The 16,784-nt window shown below is 41.7% G+C and overlaps 2 pseudogenes; both read right to left on the bottom strand.

Moving 5' to 3' along the window:
- Positions 1-911: 911 nt before the first annotated feature.
- LOC139454234 (uncharacterized) lies at positions 912-1,684 on the bottom strand (annotated as a pseudogene).
- Positions 1,685-3,692: 2,008 nt separating this feature from the next.
- On the bottom strand, positions 3,693-4,574 carry LOC139473149 (uncharacterized; annotated as a pseudogene).
- Between the last annotated feature and the right edge of the window lie 12,210 nt (positions 4,575-16,784).

Here is a 16,784-nt window from a genome sequence, read left to right as displayed (position 1 = left end):
TACATTTATACCATTGTACCAAATGACGTATTGTGTTGATCATGCTTTCAACCACCTGTTTCACTGGATCAAATTCAACGACGCCGTGATACAGCAGTTGTCTGTGCCTGTGGGGTAAACAACATTCACGCATGCACACTGTACACAAATTGTGCTAAAACGTACACATTATATTTTAGTTCTCACAAAGCTATTAAAGAAGTACATTGACGTAAAGTGTTATGATTCCAGTAAAATATGACTGCCCTCTCTTGGTATAAAGTTGAAAAGGAACTGCTTTCTTTTTTGATATTGATAAATAGCTTCGTTCAGCGCCAATAAATCGTAAAAAAACCTTGTAAAGATCAACTCGCGATGACCACGTGCGCCAGCAGCAGAGGGATCATGTAACTGCAGATTACTCAGCGTTTTAGTTTATTCTTTAAATATGTTCCAAGAGTTCCGAAAAGAGTGTTTCATCAGTCTACAAGGAGGTTATATGTTGAGGTTGCCCAAGTAGGGATGTGTTTATATTAGTCAGAAAACCAGGTCCCTATCGTAAAGAATCGTGGATTCCGGCGACAGTTGTTCGCTGTACTGTACATGCAATGTATGTGATGGGGGCACAGTACCTCAATGCTGACGTCATTTGACCCGCACAATAGAGCAATACTTCCAAGTGGCAGCTAAGTGCGTGTGTGTGTGGGGGGGGGGGGGGGGGGGGGGGCACAATATAGTATTAATTAAATAAGTGGAGTAAGATTGAACACACTTTTAATTGGCCTGCGCTTTCACGTATGAGTCTCATCAGGCCATAACTGAATAACGGAAATGAAGTTGTAACTTATCGTTACGTGACGTCATAACATTTAGGAGAACTATGTCGTCACGATACCAAGGTAACAATGTACAAATAACGTCCGCCTTTACGTTTAACTTAGGCGCGTATTTATGAATGAAACATTGCTCACGAAAATGTCATTGCCAATGTCCGACAGGTGGACACCATCCTGTCTGCTATGTTAATTTAATTGTGTCCGAGAACGCGGCCTCCAAGGTCTAGTACACCTTTCCTACCAAATCCATTAAATCTCTTCCTCTTGCGCTCCATTACTCTGCCGTCTGGTATACCCCGTCATGTGACCCTCTGCAGAACATCTGATCATATAACTTGTGTGAAGGGCATCATGTGATGAATTTTTGTAAGATCCCGACTCACCGTTTGTAATAGTACTCTGGTTGGCTCATCCCCAAGGTCGTTACCCCCCAAATAAAGGAGGAGCCATGCAGGTGGAGGACTGCGCCTTAGTTTTTGCTGTAGAAATGGCAACAATGATTTCCACTTCATTCCCCTACTCCCATACCATGTTAAGCTGAGTCCATACTTCTGCAGACCCAGGTCCAATCCCATTGGCCTTGCAACTGCTCTCCGGTGAGCCCAGTAGATAAGGCTGGAGCCGACAAGCCATATTTCTGTCAAAAATGAGTTGTTACAACATACTGATACGAATGTACTTAGCGTATGCAGTAGATTTCCATCTGCCCCATGTACAAAGTAGCTCATGTGGTATTCCCTTGGTTGCTGCATATGTAGCGGCTCCAATCCTGAATGAGTGTGTGTTGTAGTCTTGTGTGTGAAAGTTGAGGAACTGTTAGGCTTTCCGGAGTACTGCAGAGAACTGATATCTGGTGACGGCTTTATCATTCAAATGAATGAAGAACTGGCTTGGTTGGGCTGAGCGTAAAGACAGATATGCACTTAATGACCTGACTGGGCAAATTGTAGGATCAGACTTAGCAGGGATTATCAGAGTTGTGCCTTTGCCCTGTTGATCATTCTTCGAAAAGCAAATCTTAATGTGCACTGTTTTCAATTGGGTCGGACCAGCTATTAATTTTATTATGTCTGCCAATAGCTGTGAGATGTCGAGCTAGACATACTGGCTATGTAACATAAAATATCATCTACCGGCACACGCCAAAACTTAGGTATTTTATGATTGTGATGCAGCTGCATAGGTGTGTTGAGTATTGCTCCACACTGATGCTTTAATTAAAGCAAAGGCCTCGGGTTTTAGATAAGCCACAGATTATTGGGTACTGGTGTCGGTTTGGTTCTGGCTTCTGGTTTTAGCTGACGAAACTTTTGAAGATCAAAACGAGAAAAGGAATCTTCAATTCTGTTTTAAAACCAGGAATATACTGACCTTTGACTAACAAATTCATGTTGAGACAATGAAGTACAAACTGCCTCACAAACTGCATAGTATTCTTACATTTAGTTGACTGCTTGTTCAGTATGGAAACAACTACTTGGTTATTACTATTTATTATTAACTTTTTGCCCCTGAGGGCATCAGCCCAAATGTTAACGCTACATAGACTGGGAAGAATTCCAGCAGTGTGATGTTTCGTGTTTGGCCTAAAGTCCTCCGATGTCCTGGCCATGAACCGTTGGTCCAGCGTCCATGAAAGTGCGCTCCAAACCCACATGCCTCTCCTGATGCACTGTCTGTGTAGAGGTGTAATGCTTCACTGGTAATCCAGCATTGATCCAGGAATAATGACGCTCATTATGATTGTCAAGGAATGAAAGCCAAATCTGAAATTCATCTTTCATATTCCTTGTAACCCTAACCTTATGATGGGGCTTCTAAATACCACAAATCGAATCAATGGATCTCCGTAGGAAGGCCCTGCCGATGGGAGTGGCCCTACCTATGTATTTTAGTGAACCAATGAGACCTTCGACTTGCTGTTGGGTTGATTTGGATTTTGACATGACAAACCAGAGTTTATCCTTAGCATCCTGTATTTTGTCTGCTGGTATGGTTAACTCCATTCTGACTGTGTCTAACTGAAATCCAAGGAAGCTGATTAATGTTGTTGGTGTTAATGTTTTGTGACTGGCTATAGGGAGTCGCAAGTTGCTAATAATGTTGACAGGACTAACTGACATTCAGACTTATATCTTCCAGATCCTCCGCATAGGTAGTCGTCCAAGTAATGCATTAACTCACCTTGAGAATTTAACATTGTTTGAACTATCCACTGGATGAAGGTGGATTTTTTTTTAAAATATTGAGCAGCTTATACTGCACCCAAATGGTAATGCTTTGTCGACATAATATTTATGTAAGAACTTTATTCCTAGTAAGTGAAAATCATGAGGATGCACCATGCATAACCGGAAAGCGCTTTTGATGTCGGCCTTTACTAAGTATACCCCCGGACCAAGCTGCTAAATCATCAAAATGGCATCGTCAATGGAGGAATAGGTTACAGAACATAGCCTGGGGCTGATGAAATCATTTACCGACATGCCATCTGGATACGATAAGTGGTGGATGATGCGGTACCCATCTACTCGTTTCTTTGGAACAATTCCAATAGGAGAGATCCTCAGGTTTGGTAAAGGTGAGTTATGATATGGACCGGCCATTCGGCCTAATTGTACTTCACTGGAAAGTTTCCATTGTATGATTTGTTCCATATTGGGATCTTGAGCTGATTTTAGATTATTACTAACTAAACTAGCCTCTCTGGGCCTGTGTAATGTAAATGAAATCCTTCGGTGAAACCGCAATGAAGAACACCGGCGTCACTTAACAATAGGTAGGATTCCAGGTATGCTAACAACTTAGCTACTTTGATAGGTGTGTGGCCCAATGCTTGCACGTTTTGAGAGGTATCTGTCGCGAAACTGAAATGTATTAACCTCTGGTGTTGGTTGATTTCCTGAAACTGATTGGTTTAATCGGCACTTAATCACCACACTGATAACAAACATGAGGGAAACGGCAATGTTGCCTGCGACAAAAAATACCAGGGTCATTGAAATCCCAGCAAAAACCAACTTTTAAGGTGTTTGCAGTTGGAGATTGTGAAGGCTGCTTGAAAGTGGTGAAACTGCGGTTCACAGGTTGAGGAGTGACATTCATGTATAGCATCCACAATTCCGCGTTGATTGTGCCCCATGCCTTGTCTGTGGATCTACTCATGCGCAACCTAAACTGTTTATCATAAGTTTGCCAACCCTTGGCCCCTGCTGGCGGCCAATCTAATTGTGTGCAAATATTTAAGCATTTGCTGGTGGCTTTCGGGGAATTTCTCCAGGTATATGCTGACAAATATGATAAAGGCTGTTGTCCACTCTTCAACTGACTGTATGTCCTTCGACTGGCGTGACATTTCCAATTGACCATTGAGTTTACTCTGATAGTGCTATCCATACTTTGCTCCTTATCCAATCCCTAAATCAGGGTAGCCAGATCTACATATTCCCCATTGTGTATTTTATCCCTTATTGGTTGGGGTATGAAAGAACCATCATTGTCAGTTGACAAAGCAACCATTTTGTCACCATTGCATGCAATCTTTGCATGAGGCATGTTAAGCGTATCGTTGTCAATGGCAACACATTCGAGAGCCTGTGTGTTGTGATTTACCGACTGTACGAGTGGAATAGGTGGGGTATCTAAGCCTATCAATACATGAGACCGTGTATCATTATTGAAAACATGAGGTAATACATCACCTGATCCATTCCTCGCATCGACGGGCTGCGATGACCTGGGGACGGTAGTTGACGCCATGTTGTCTGCATCGCCGGGCTGAGAACTTCGATTCGTTGATTTGTTGACTCGAGCCGATTTCCGCGACCATCTCCGGTCACTGGGTGCTTGGATCTTACGCTTCCTCGATCTCCGACCTGACATCGTTCTTCTCACCAAACGCACGAACAGGAAATTACACTAAGACAACATATAATATGTTGCCTATGAGATTCACGTTTGGCTGCTTGCTGGTGTACGCATAAAGTGGCTTGCTGCAGTCACGTGCGACACGTGCGTCACGTGATCGGTTTACGATTAAAAACACACTGGTGTAAGGGAGGCAAATCCACTGAACTGTGGTAGGGTGCCTAACCTCCCACTTAAACAAATTTGTTTCATACTGGCTTTCACAAACTAGAATCTTCCCTATATCAGTTTCAGACATTGTACTTTTACTGTCTCATGACAGCTCTTCAGTGTAACTGTTATTGACATGTGAATGACGTCATAATGTATTTACACACTCCAGCGACGACACCACGTAATTCAACAATTGCAGTGAGACATTTGAATAAAAATCTTCAATTCTTGTAAAGCAGCAGTGTAACATTTACGATTGAAATGACAAATGTATAAATGCATTCTAGAGTTCAATTTGGGTTTTATCAATCGGATAAACATTTCTTCCTTTTCCAGTCGGTCTTTTGAAAAAAACCACCAAATTATCCTAATTGAACACTGGATGATTCCATAAAAAAATCTGTATTCTAAATGTTGTTTTCAAAACAAGCAACAAACATACTTTGATGAAGAAGGACGTTGTTTCCTTCACATTAAACTTGCTTAAATACACAAGTGGTAAAATTCTGTGGTAAATTAAGGAGTGAATAAGAGAGACTGACATGACCCGGGGTCCAGTATTCCAGTTACAAAGCACTCTAAGCATGACATTTTAATGTGGGAGGAAAGTTAAAAGTATCTCGGGACTTGGACGTTTACCACTTTAGTGGTGCCTAGGAGCGCGGACATGGTGCAGCCAAACCATGCCCGAGGTGAATCTGAGAGTCGATCGTACAGACGACCTGCTACAAGGTTTATCACGCATGTATGACCAACATCTTATTAAATCAATCGTCCAGTGTATAAGTGAATCGCAAACAATAACATGAACCTATGTCCAAATATTAAGACAACTATTAATGATGGAATGCCCAGGAGTGTAGCAATACAAGTTCAGCGAGTGAGTGAGCTGGGTGTGAACGTTTTGAACAATGCTTCATGTTGTGTCAGTTTAAAGGAAGTCATCGAGTACTCATGCCAAACGCTGCTTATCCTTTAATATATCTTGATGTTTGTGGCGCACGGAGTCCTAAGTCCTAACTGGTAGTTACTTCACTGGTGCCCTAAGCAAAAAGGGAATTGCATTGTGACAAATTTAGGTCACCTGTTACTTTAGATCTTGAAGCCTTTGATGGCTTTCTTTAATGAGGTAAACTGTTCCAAATAATCAAATATAACACTATAACACTATTGTGTTGACAGGCAGGAACTGACCTTTCAGTTTCTCACTTCAAAACGGCAATGTTAGAACCACTTTTTCTACAAATAAAACTGTAGGTGACGTTACTGATCGGCGTGTCAACACAACAGTGAATATAAAGGACTCACATTTTGGGGATGACAAACTGACATTCACATTCCACAGTCATCAGTGGGATCTGCCACTTGATGGTGTTTCACAATTGAGTGAGTACTGAGTCTGCAATCATTCTGCATACTTCTCCGTACGTATTATCATGCAAAAAATGTCGTTGCAAAGACTAAGTAAATAAAAACGACAACACGCTTTCCACTGTCACAAGAAATCTCAGCTTAAAGCAGTCGAGTACGATCTCCGACTATATCATGAGCATGTGTTTCTGAATCACTATCAAATAGTGATGATACCAGATGTTCGCGATAAGGTGCTATCCTGCTCCACCGGTGGCACCCGTCACAAACATGACAAAAGTATGTCAATTGTTCACCTAAAATACACGGGAACATTGGTACAAGACAAATTGCATCAGACATCATTTTTGACATTTTTGTCACATTTATCATCCATATGGCTACCATAAATTTTTTTGGAAATTTACTAAAGTTTGTGAAAGGGAGTGCGTATTCTGCTCCACTGATGACACCGATCACAAACACATGCAAAAGCATGTCAATTGTTTACCAAAAGAATTTTGACACTGATTTTAGACACCAAAGGCTGTTGCTGCTGGAATATTGCTGGACACAAAGGCTAGTGCTTTTGGCGTTATAATTGTTCCGAATATCAAATGGTTAGTCCCTTATATTGGTAAGTGGCAAAGTTTGTGTTCACCACTTGGTGGGTGGTTATCTAAAGTTTCAAGGTTACCCAATCCGATCACAAAACATATGGTATAGTCGGGTGGCCTCTCCCTGATGCTAAATTGAAAATTTAGTTCCGAAGACACTGTAGGAAGACCCCCCCCAACACACACACACACACACACATAATACCACATTAGTTCCTATCATTATGATTAACACATACATACATACATACATACATACATACATACATACATACATACATACATACATACATACATACATAAACGTAAACATTGGTCATATTTAATCACTTGTGCAATTAATGCATAACTTGTTTTTACACATCACGTTTTGTGTTTTCATCGTGCTAACACCATAGGTAAATATCGAGGCAGTTACTTATATACTTAGGGTGATTTAGCTGGATCGTGACTTTATGTGTAATGTGTATCTTGGGAACCGTCTAACCTCATGCCAGGTCTGATGCATGCCTAAGGTCCCTCCCTATTTTCACATTAATCACAGTACATGATACTGTGCTTTTCAGTTATAGTGGCCGTAGGATTACAATCGTCACGACATTTATAACTGACATCGAAAGCTGATGTCCTAGGGCCTTTATCTAAATGTTGCATGTTGTTTGTTATATTACATTCGCTTCCCTCGTGAAGATTTACCACTAACGTGTATATTGGCACTAAACCACCGATCTATTGACACTAGATCGGTCCACTTCGATCTAGAAATAAAAAGATGCGAAAAGGAAACCTAAGCGTGACTGATATGTTTGCGAACGTGTGTTACTTGTCAACATGTTCTTGATTTAATGGAATTCATGTTCTGATAAGGGAATAGAACACATACTGTACAACGTACGGTGGTGGCTATATATTGAGCAACTGTCCTACCGCAGAGAATATAAGAACAGTGGTTTGGGAACAATGATAGACAATATATTCAAAGTGGTGATCTCATAACAGGTTCCTGTGGTCTCCTGATGCTGGCTCGGGTGGTCAAGACAAGATTACTGATATGCAGTTCACAGAAACTCTGCTGTTGCTATCGCTCTCTGTTGGAACGGGTTTGTAATATCAAAGACTATATTTTAACAGACAACCATGCATTTTGTTCTGGCTGATACGCATGGTAAGCTGAAGGCTGGGTGGGTTCTACCGGTACACTGTGTCATTGTCAGGGACTATGTTAACTGGCATACAATGTCCAGTGAACCATGAGTTCATTCCACTAAGGAATATAGGACAGAATCCGGGTTAGAATTTAACCTCAACACTCAACACGAATAACTTGGACGGGCGGACAGGCTCGGTACCTCATCATTAGAACCGCTAGCTGAGAATCTTTTACTTGCAGACCGCTTGACATAGCTGGAATGTTAACAACATCATATGTTTTCTCTCACCTAATAATGTGTTCCCTGACAATTAGAGTGGTCTTTCAACGATTTAAACAAGGTTGCTGTTAAACAATTTACCAAAGCATAGTCCACCTTTTATATATACATGAATTGTCATATGATTCAGGCTTTTGCTTCCTTGACTCTCGGAACTTCACAGTAACTCGGTATGAGCAGCACATTGATTCTCCGGGATATCCTCATCACACATGGAGGTACATGGTGTTTGTTTCTTTTTGATAATTGGATGTGTGTTTTCATAGCGATTTTATGTAACGTCCATGGGTATAAAGTAGCAATAGTACGCATAGTCTTGTTCAAGACGAAGCAGTGCACTATGCAGAGTTGCGTCCCTTTACCCGTGCATAGATCCGCTAGTCAATAATGCAAATCTCAGATTCACACCTGTTATGATCCTTAATTCGGTTGTGTGTCGTCCAGCGTCCACCAACGGGACTCTGCTGGCAACACAACACCTGTACGTGTGAGTTTCTTCCAAGTTGCAATCGTCCAAGAACAGGGACACTTTGAGTTCAAACCTAATCACTTACACTCATATACATGTATAAACCCGATAGGGGCGGTCGGGGAACCTAGTGGTTAAAGCGTTAACTCGTCACGCCGAAGACCCGGGTTCGATTCCCGACATGGGTACAATATGTGAAGCTCATTTCTGGTGTCCCCCGCCGTGATATTGCTGGAATAGTGCTAAAAGCGGTGTAAAATTATACTCACTCACTCACCCACGCACTCTTTTCAAGTTAAAGTGGTTCACGAACAGGTTACTTATTACGGTGTTTGATGAATGTTTCAGATCAGAGCGGAAGGTGCTGACCTTCACTGCCTTGGATGATGACAGCCACATGGTATTTTATATTACTGGCGACTTTGGACAACAGGGCGACTGCTCTGGAACTCAAAATGCTGCAGCGATAACGTTCAAGGAAGGTAGGCAACATTCTCGATTTCCCCATTGAAACATTAAGAATAACAACCAATGTTTATTGATCATATTAACATACAACATGTTAAATGTGATTGAGTGAACAGTATTTCAGTTAAGCCACGGCGTACCAGGATCATGCGAGCATATCTCTAAGTAACGCAGGGCATAGGTAGTATTGGGTTGCCACAACAGAGCTCGTGATGTTGAATCCTCTTATCATTGAATCCACGATAATTGGATCCTGGTACTGCTAAGGAAGCCAACTCTTCACGGAAACGATACCTTATATCAATTATCCATACGTATTCCTCTCAATGTGATTGTACAGAAAATAAAAAACGCTTCTTTGTCTCTAAAACTGTCAAGTGAAAAAGATTGGGTTTTATGTGCATTTTATTGCCCTGCTGCGCTAAATTCAGACTGCACCGTGGACCATTCACCATGTTAACAGTTTCGTATTTAGTACCGGTTTTCAACGTATACTTGTTTAGCCTTTCACGCTTCCTGTTTCTTTTGGATCACATGACAAACCACAAAACGTCCTGTTTTCGTATATGATCACTGGACGAAAACATGAAGGATTTTTTTATATAAAATGTTTTGGATGCGTTAGAAAGCGCCGATATTCGTCGTTAATTTGAAGCTAAAAACTGACACTCTTTTACGCATTGATCATATGGGGGTTAAACACTACTTCATGTTGCAGTGTGATATGAGAAACATGTACTGTTCTCGTACTATTTGCTCAGCAGGTATCATTTGTATCTTCGGCATTTAGCGAAATGAGAATAAGATCACGTGTAGACGTTTCCAAAGGATTCATGGAAGTTCGTGTTATATTTATAATTATCTGTTTTCAAGGTGTATATATATATATTGATGCAGTGACCATGAACTTCTAAATGTTTGTCCCCACTAGTAACTGATGGAGGGGAAGAAGGCAAGCCGATCTGTGGTACAGGAGACTACATGTATGAGAGTCATGGTTCTAGTGTTGTCACTGCAGTCATAGCTGAAGGGATGGAGGAGAAATTCCGTATAACATATACACTAAAATGTAAGATGATGAATATTGTTATTCTTATCATTAAGTGATTGTCAAATTAAATGTTTTTGAAATAATATCATTGGAAGTATCATATTTTGTTCTTTTAAGCATGTTACCATGTCAGTATTCTTGGTATAATGATAATGATATCACCATGCGACATATCACCATATGTCCATAACATTTCAAATGTGTTTTGGGTATGTTCTAGTCAGTCTTACCTCTTTCTAATTTTATTGTTCAAAAATATGTTTTTATTGTGCATATAAACAATAATTATCAATAATATAGATATAGTGTGGATTATCACATGTACGTTCTTTGATTCAGCTAACAGATGCCAAGAGACGTTGTTTGCCTACCCAAATGAATCCAACATTTCATCGCCTGATATCGCCTGGAATATGAGGTACGAGACCATTGTCCCATAGAAAATACATTACAATACCTACAACACAATGGCGTGTCATGGAATATGTCACACACTGTATTATAACCCATCTCCTCTTTACATCAATGTTCTACCAATTAGTAAAGTAGAATTATATGTGTGAGCCAAATCATTATTATGAGAGCATAACGACACTGGTGAGTGAGTGTGTTTGGTTCAACGCCGCTTTAAATACTATTTCATTCATGTCACAGCATGTATGTATGATGTGGTAGGAAGCCCGAAGTGATGTAGGTATAACATGTAGACGTTTTTCACTTTGGTGAACCCACGAGCACGGGTATGGTGTTGGCAAACCTGGAAACAAAACAGGGAGAATTTAGTATGCTTACCACAAGCAAACCTAAGGTATGCAACTAAGCATAGCGAATTGCGGCGCCTTTGGCGACTGAGCTACCCTTGGCCCTGTGATTACAACACATTGTTGCATTGCTCTCATGATGAAAATACAAATATCACATTTTCGCCGGTACCAGGGAGTCTATATATCTTTGTATAGCCCCCCTTCTGGTACGAAGCATTCTTGTATGGAGAAAATGTGCTCTCATTGTTATATTTGTAAAGGAATGCAGTATTACTTTGAACATATTTGTTGATTTCATAAAGTGTATTCCATTGACCCAATGTCTATATTTTTAATATCAAAGCCGGTGTCAGTGGAATATCGTTGCGGGCTATGGCTATGTTGTCCAAGTCCGTGTGTTGCTGTCAAACCTGTCTTGTCATGGAAACCATGTTGATGTTGATTTTGGTAAGTAACTTCCATGGCTTTTCGATTGACTTCACGTTCCAACGATCTGAAAACTGTAACACTGTCCATAGGTGATTTCGAGTAAGAATATAGCCCTCAAGCAACATATGCTTGTCAGAAGCGACTACATGGAGCCGGTTGTCAGGCTCGGCGATTTAATGGATTGTGTGCCATCGCATCCCTGGATTGTCTGGTCCAGACATTATTTCTGACCGCCGTCATATAGCTGAAATATGATTGAGTGCGGCGTTAAAAAACAAACAAACTGTAACCGTGGTAACATGATATTGAAATCTTGTAGTAGAATATATGTTTGAAGAACAAATTATTTAAATTATTGCAATTTGCAATTTTGTCAATTACCCGTGAACAAATATATTATGGAAATGATCATTTAAAGCTTCAAATCTTCAATAATTTTCCCCAAGCATTTTCTACGACAAACATGATCATAAACATAATTATAAATGAACTGGTGAATTTTATAGTAGAGTCTCCAGACTGATTTCATCTCGTAATATCTCGTTGAGTTTACACGACGTAACAGCAGCTAAATACACCAATCACTCATTTCAACTGAACATTCAAGGCAACGGATCAACGCAGTCCTGGTGTGGCCAACGAACGCCTTCCTATACATCCACCAACTCCAGGATGAGCATCCGTTTCAACATGTCCAGCGTTGTTGGTGGCCATGCTTTCTCTCTTGCCTACAAGGGGATACCTAACCACAACCGTAAGTTAACGTAGCATTTTCTAAATACACAGTACCAATTCATGAACAAACAGACTTCAAATGTACAAACACAAACATGATTGGCTCATAACTCAAAACTCTCATTGCTCATCTCTGACTTTCTGGAATCAGTTTCGCCAGAAAATCGAGGCTAATAATCCTTTGACATTTGATATTTCTCTTAAACTGACCAGGAACAACGAGTCATTACTGGACCTCAAATTTGCCAACAGGAACCATCTGGCCGCAGAGAAACACGCAGTTTGGGGCAACAGCGACACCCAATGTGACAAGCCGACCATGGACTACCAGGGAACCATGGAAATGGACGACCCGAAACCCATGGCTGTTAAACCGACCAAGAACAACTAGTCATTACTGGACCTCAAAGAGGCCAACAGGAACCATCTGGCCGCAGAGAAACACGCAGTTTGGGGCAACAGCGACACCCAATGTGACAAGCCGACCATGGACTACCAGGGAACCATGGAAATGGACGACCCGAAACCCATGGCTGTTAAACCGACCAAGAACAACTAGTCATTACTGGACTTCAAAGAGGCCAACAGGAGCCATCTGGCCGCAGAGAAACACGCAGTTTGGGGCAACAGCGACACCCAATGTGACAAGCCGACCATGGACTACCAGGGAACCATGGAAATGGACGACCCGAAACCCATGGCTGTTAAACCGACCAAGAACAACTAGTCCTTACTGGACTTCAAAGAGGCCAACAGGAGCCATCTGGCCGCAGAGAAACACGCAGCTTGGGGCAACAGCGACACCCAATGTGACAAGCCGACCATGGGCTACCAGGGAACCATGGAAATGGACGACCCGAAACCCATGGCTGTTAAACCGACCAAGAACAACTAGTCATTACTGGACTTCAAAGAGGCCAACAGGAGCCATCTGGCCGCAGAGAAACACGCAGTTTGGGGCAACAGCGACACCCAATGTGACAAGCCGACCATGGACTACCAGGGAACCATGGAAATGGACGACCCGAAACCCATGGCTGTTAAACCGACCAAGAACAACTAGTCCTTACTGGACTTCAAAGAGGCCAACAGGAGCCATCTGGCCGCAGAGAAACACGCAGCTTGGGGCAACAGCGACACCCAATGTGACAAGCCGACCATGGGCTACCAGGGAACCATGGAAATGGACGACCCGAAACCCATGGCTGTTACACCGACCAGGAACAACTAGTTATCACAAGGCCACGCAAGGTCCGCCAAGAACAGGTGACGTTGTGTTTCTGACCTGAGCTAACGCGATATTGAAATAGAAAAAGATCCATTTGGACGTTTGATCACTTCCAGAATAGAATGCACGCTCGTACACACTTTCACACGTTATGTAAGAACAAAGAAGCTTAGCACAAACATTTTTTTATGACATAGCAAGAGAAATACAATATATTATCCTTTTTTTCCATTTTTACTATAAAAAATTATTTCAACTAATAATTCTGACATTCCATCTACAAGTTGTCCTTGAAGAAAAATAATGCCCTTTATATCAAATATGAAACCTTTTGTATCATACATGTTTTAATACTAACTTTTTTAGGTGAAGCACATGTTGTGCAGCGATTAGATCATTTTTACCGGTGTTACCTACAGACATGGTGTAATGATTAGATCATTATGACAAGTGTATCACATGTTGTGTGTCGTTACGATCTTTGCTTCAAAGGCAACCAGACCGAGTATGCCTGTGTTGGTGGGAACGTACGAACTATCATGTCTGGCCATCGAGACAAACTACTTCACCTCACCAAAACAGCCAGGTAAACCTCACACTTGCCATTAACTATGTTATTTACAGTACTGTGTCCCCATTACAGCTTAAACAATGCAAATCTGTCAGTGCATTGTTACAGAGAGAGAAAAAATCATGGTATCATGGTAAAATCTCGTTGCACTTTGTACTGACCCTATGCTTCCTGCGTAAAAGTTATACGTTGATCCCGGGTATCAATACCTTCTCTAGATCTGCAAACTTGGTACAATAAATATGGGTTTTGATCCATTTCAGGACAAAATGTGGATGGCGATTAAGAACAGAATTGACAGTTGACTCGAACAGCAGAATAGAACTGAAAATGAATTTCCCATCGGAAATTAAAACAAGCTATGACGTGTGTCATGACAGGTACCTGGAAGTATTTGATGGTACGTAACAAATGTGACATTGCCGATTCTTTCATTATACTAGTCAAAGGTTATTAAGAATCACATTTTGATGATATCCAATAAATCATCTAACAAATAGAGTTTGAAATATCCCGGTACACAATGATTGGGTTACCCTTATAGGACATCAGTTTCATTATGAACTGTCAGAAGCATGCATACTGTCATGGGCACGAAGTCAAGTGCATGAAAATATGTGTTTGGATGTATGACAAAATCGTTGCACATCATTATCAGGGAGCACAACAACATTTGCTACTAAGGATTTCAACAGCTGAATGAACCTAACGTACTTAACGTCAAAGGCAGATGCATATGCATGCTTGGAACTGGTTCAACACAACGTCACGTTGCAAACGTCTTTGGTGTCTGATCAGCAGGGCATTTAATCGATACTAGATCGATATTGGATCAGCTATCCAGCCACATGCAGGTGATCGAAAGCGTTCCATCACACTGCGCGAAGACAGGCTTCTCCTGATTGGAGCAAGACGTCATTACTTTGTGACTGCCACCACACTCAGAAATGACCTCCTGACCGCTAGTGACGTTAACGTGTCTACCCCGACAGTGCGTATTCGTCTCCTTGGGGCTGGTCTCCGGTCACGGAGGGCATGCATTCGCATCCCACTGACCTGACATCACAGCCAGGTACGTTTGGATTGGGCTGATGATTACCTTAATCGGACAGACCAGGACTGGGCTCCAGTACGTTTCGCTGATGAATCGAGATACTGTCTCAACTTCACCGATCGTCGTACCCGAGTGTGGTGTAGACAAGGAGAAAGATTTCAGGACTACAACGTAGCCGAACATGATCGCTATGGAGAGGTCTCAATTATGATTTGGGTTAAGAACTTATCTCCAACAGCGGGGCACGATGACTAGTGTGCGCTATAGTGATGACATTCTGGAAGTGTACGTGAGACCGTATACTGTCGCAATCGCACCTCATCGTATCAGTGTCGCTGATGCCTACTTAGAACAAGCGACCATTGTCCGTATGGAATGGCCAGCCCGGACACCAGACCTCAGCTCTATCGAACGCATGTGGAAAGACCTGCAGATAAGCCTCTCACGACGCCTTGTCCGGCAACTCTACTGGAACTCGGCAATGTTCTTACTGCAGATTGAAACAATCTTCCATTGGCAACCATTCAGAAACTTATTGAGAGCATGAGACGACGATGCCAGGTTGTGATCGCATCACGTGGTTCACATTCGCGCTACTGAGAGTTTGTTTTTTATAATTAATTTGTTTTCGTGATTTTTTGACGTTTCAGGTTTGGTCTGATACTGATACGTGTGATCTGACTGATTAGTGGTCACTTGTTGTGTGTCGGCATTGTGTGACAGACACATTACTGCCAACGCTTGTTCTTTAAACACGACTTCATGATCACGCAATAATAAAAATCCCACCATGTTTCAACAGTTATCCGCTTTAATAGTGTTAGTCTACTGAATAAATCTTTCGTTCGAACCCAGGATATCCCGATTCTGAGGGATGCACAACAACGAAATGGGGCTTACCTTCCCGCCCATGCCCCTTCCAGTACAACTTATATTAGCGAGTAAAATTATAATATTATTAGCCGCATTAGATGAGGTCAGGTGACTCCGAGCCGACCAGTCCTTGTTTAGCCGCTGAGTACCGAGCGCCAGGTATGGTATCAGCAAGTACCATTCATATATTCATATCTATAGACCCAAAATTCAATTACCCATAGGGACACGGATGAAAGTGAAATTATTTTCAGTAATTATCAAAGTAGTTATTTTGCTCCCTGCTGAAAAAATAATAGATAATTAAAGATGACGTCATACATTGTTCATGACGGCATAAACTTGTGGTCAGGAAACTCCATTTCTCAAATAAAAAATCCGAAGGTAATAATAAGAATAACCTACTTGCTACAGGTTATGACACATTAGCTGTCTCGTGAATAGTTCGGGACACATGATCCCTAATTCACCGTAGCATCTGAATAATATTCAGTCAAATAACAACTGACGAGTCTGCAAGTGGAAGAGTATATTTCAACACTTAGGAATGTCGCTGCCCGAGATTGCTTTAAAGAATGCCCCTAATCCCGTTGGTTTAGTATATTTCTGACTTTGTTGGACGTATGCATGTGTTTAAAAGTGCACTTAGCTGACTGTGGATAACGTTACTTTGCAAGGTCCGTCCTGCAACTCACCCTTCTTGGGAAAGTGGTGTGGTCAGTCTAACCAGACACTGGTCAGCACAGGTCAGGATCTTTTCCTGGTGTACGCTGATGGAAAAAGATACACCTGGCTGCCCTGGACAGTACACTACACGGTGGCCGACGCAGATGCCGCCCCTGCCGTTGGT

Source organism: Haliotis cracherodii, unplaced genomic scaffold (genome assembly GCF_022045235.1).
Source record: "Haliotis cracherodii isolate W230 unplaced genomic scaffold, xgHalCrac1.p SCAF_1, whole genome shotgun sequence".
In the NCBI taxonomy this organism is placed as follows: domain Eukaryota; kingdom Metazoa; phylum Mollusca; class Gastropoda; order Lepetellida; family Haliotidae; genus Haliotis; species Haliotis cracherodii.
Note: the sequence above shows the minus strand (reverse complement) of the source record. Positions and strands in the feature narration are given on the sequence as shown.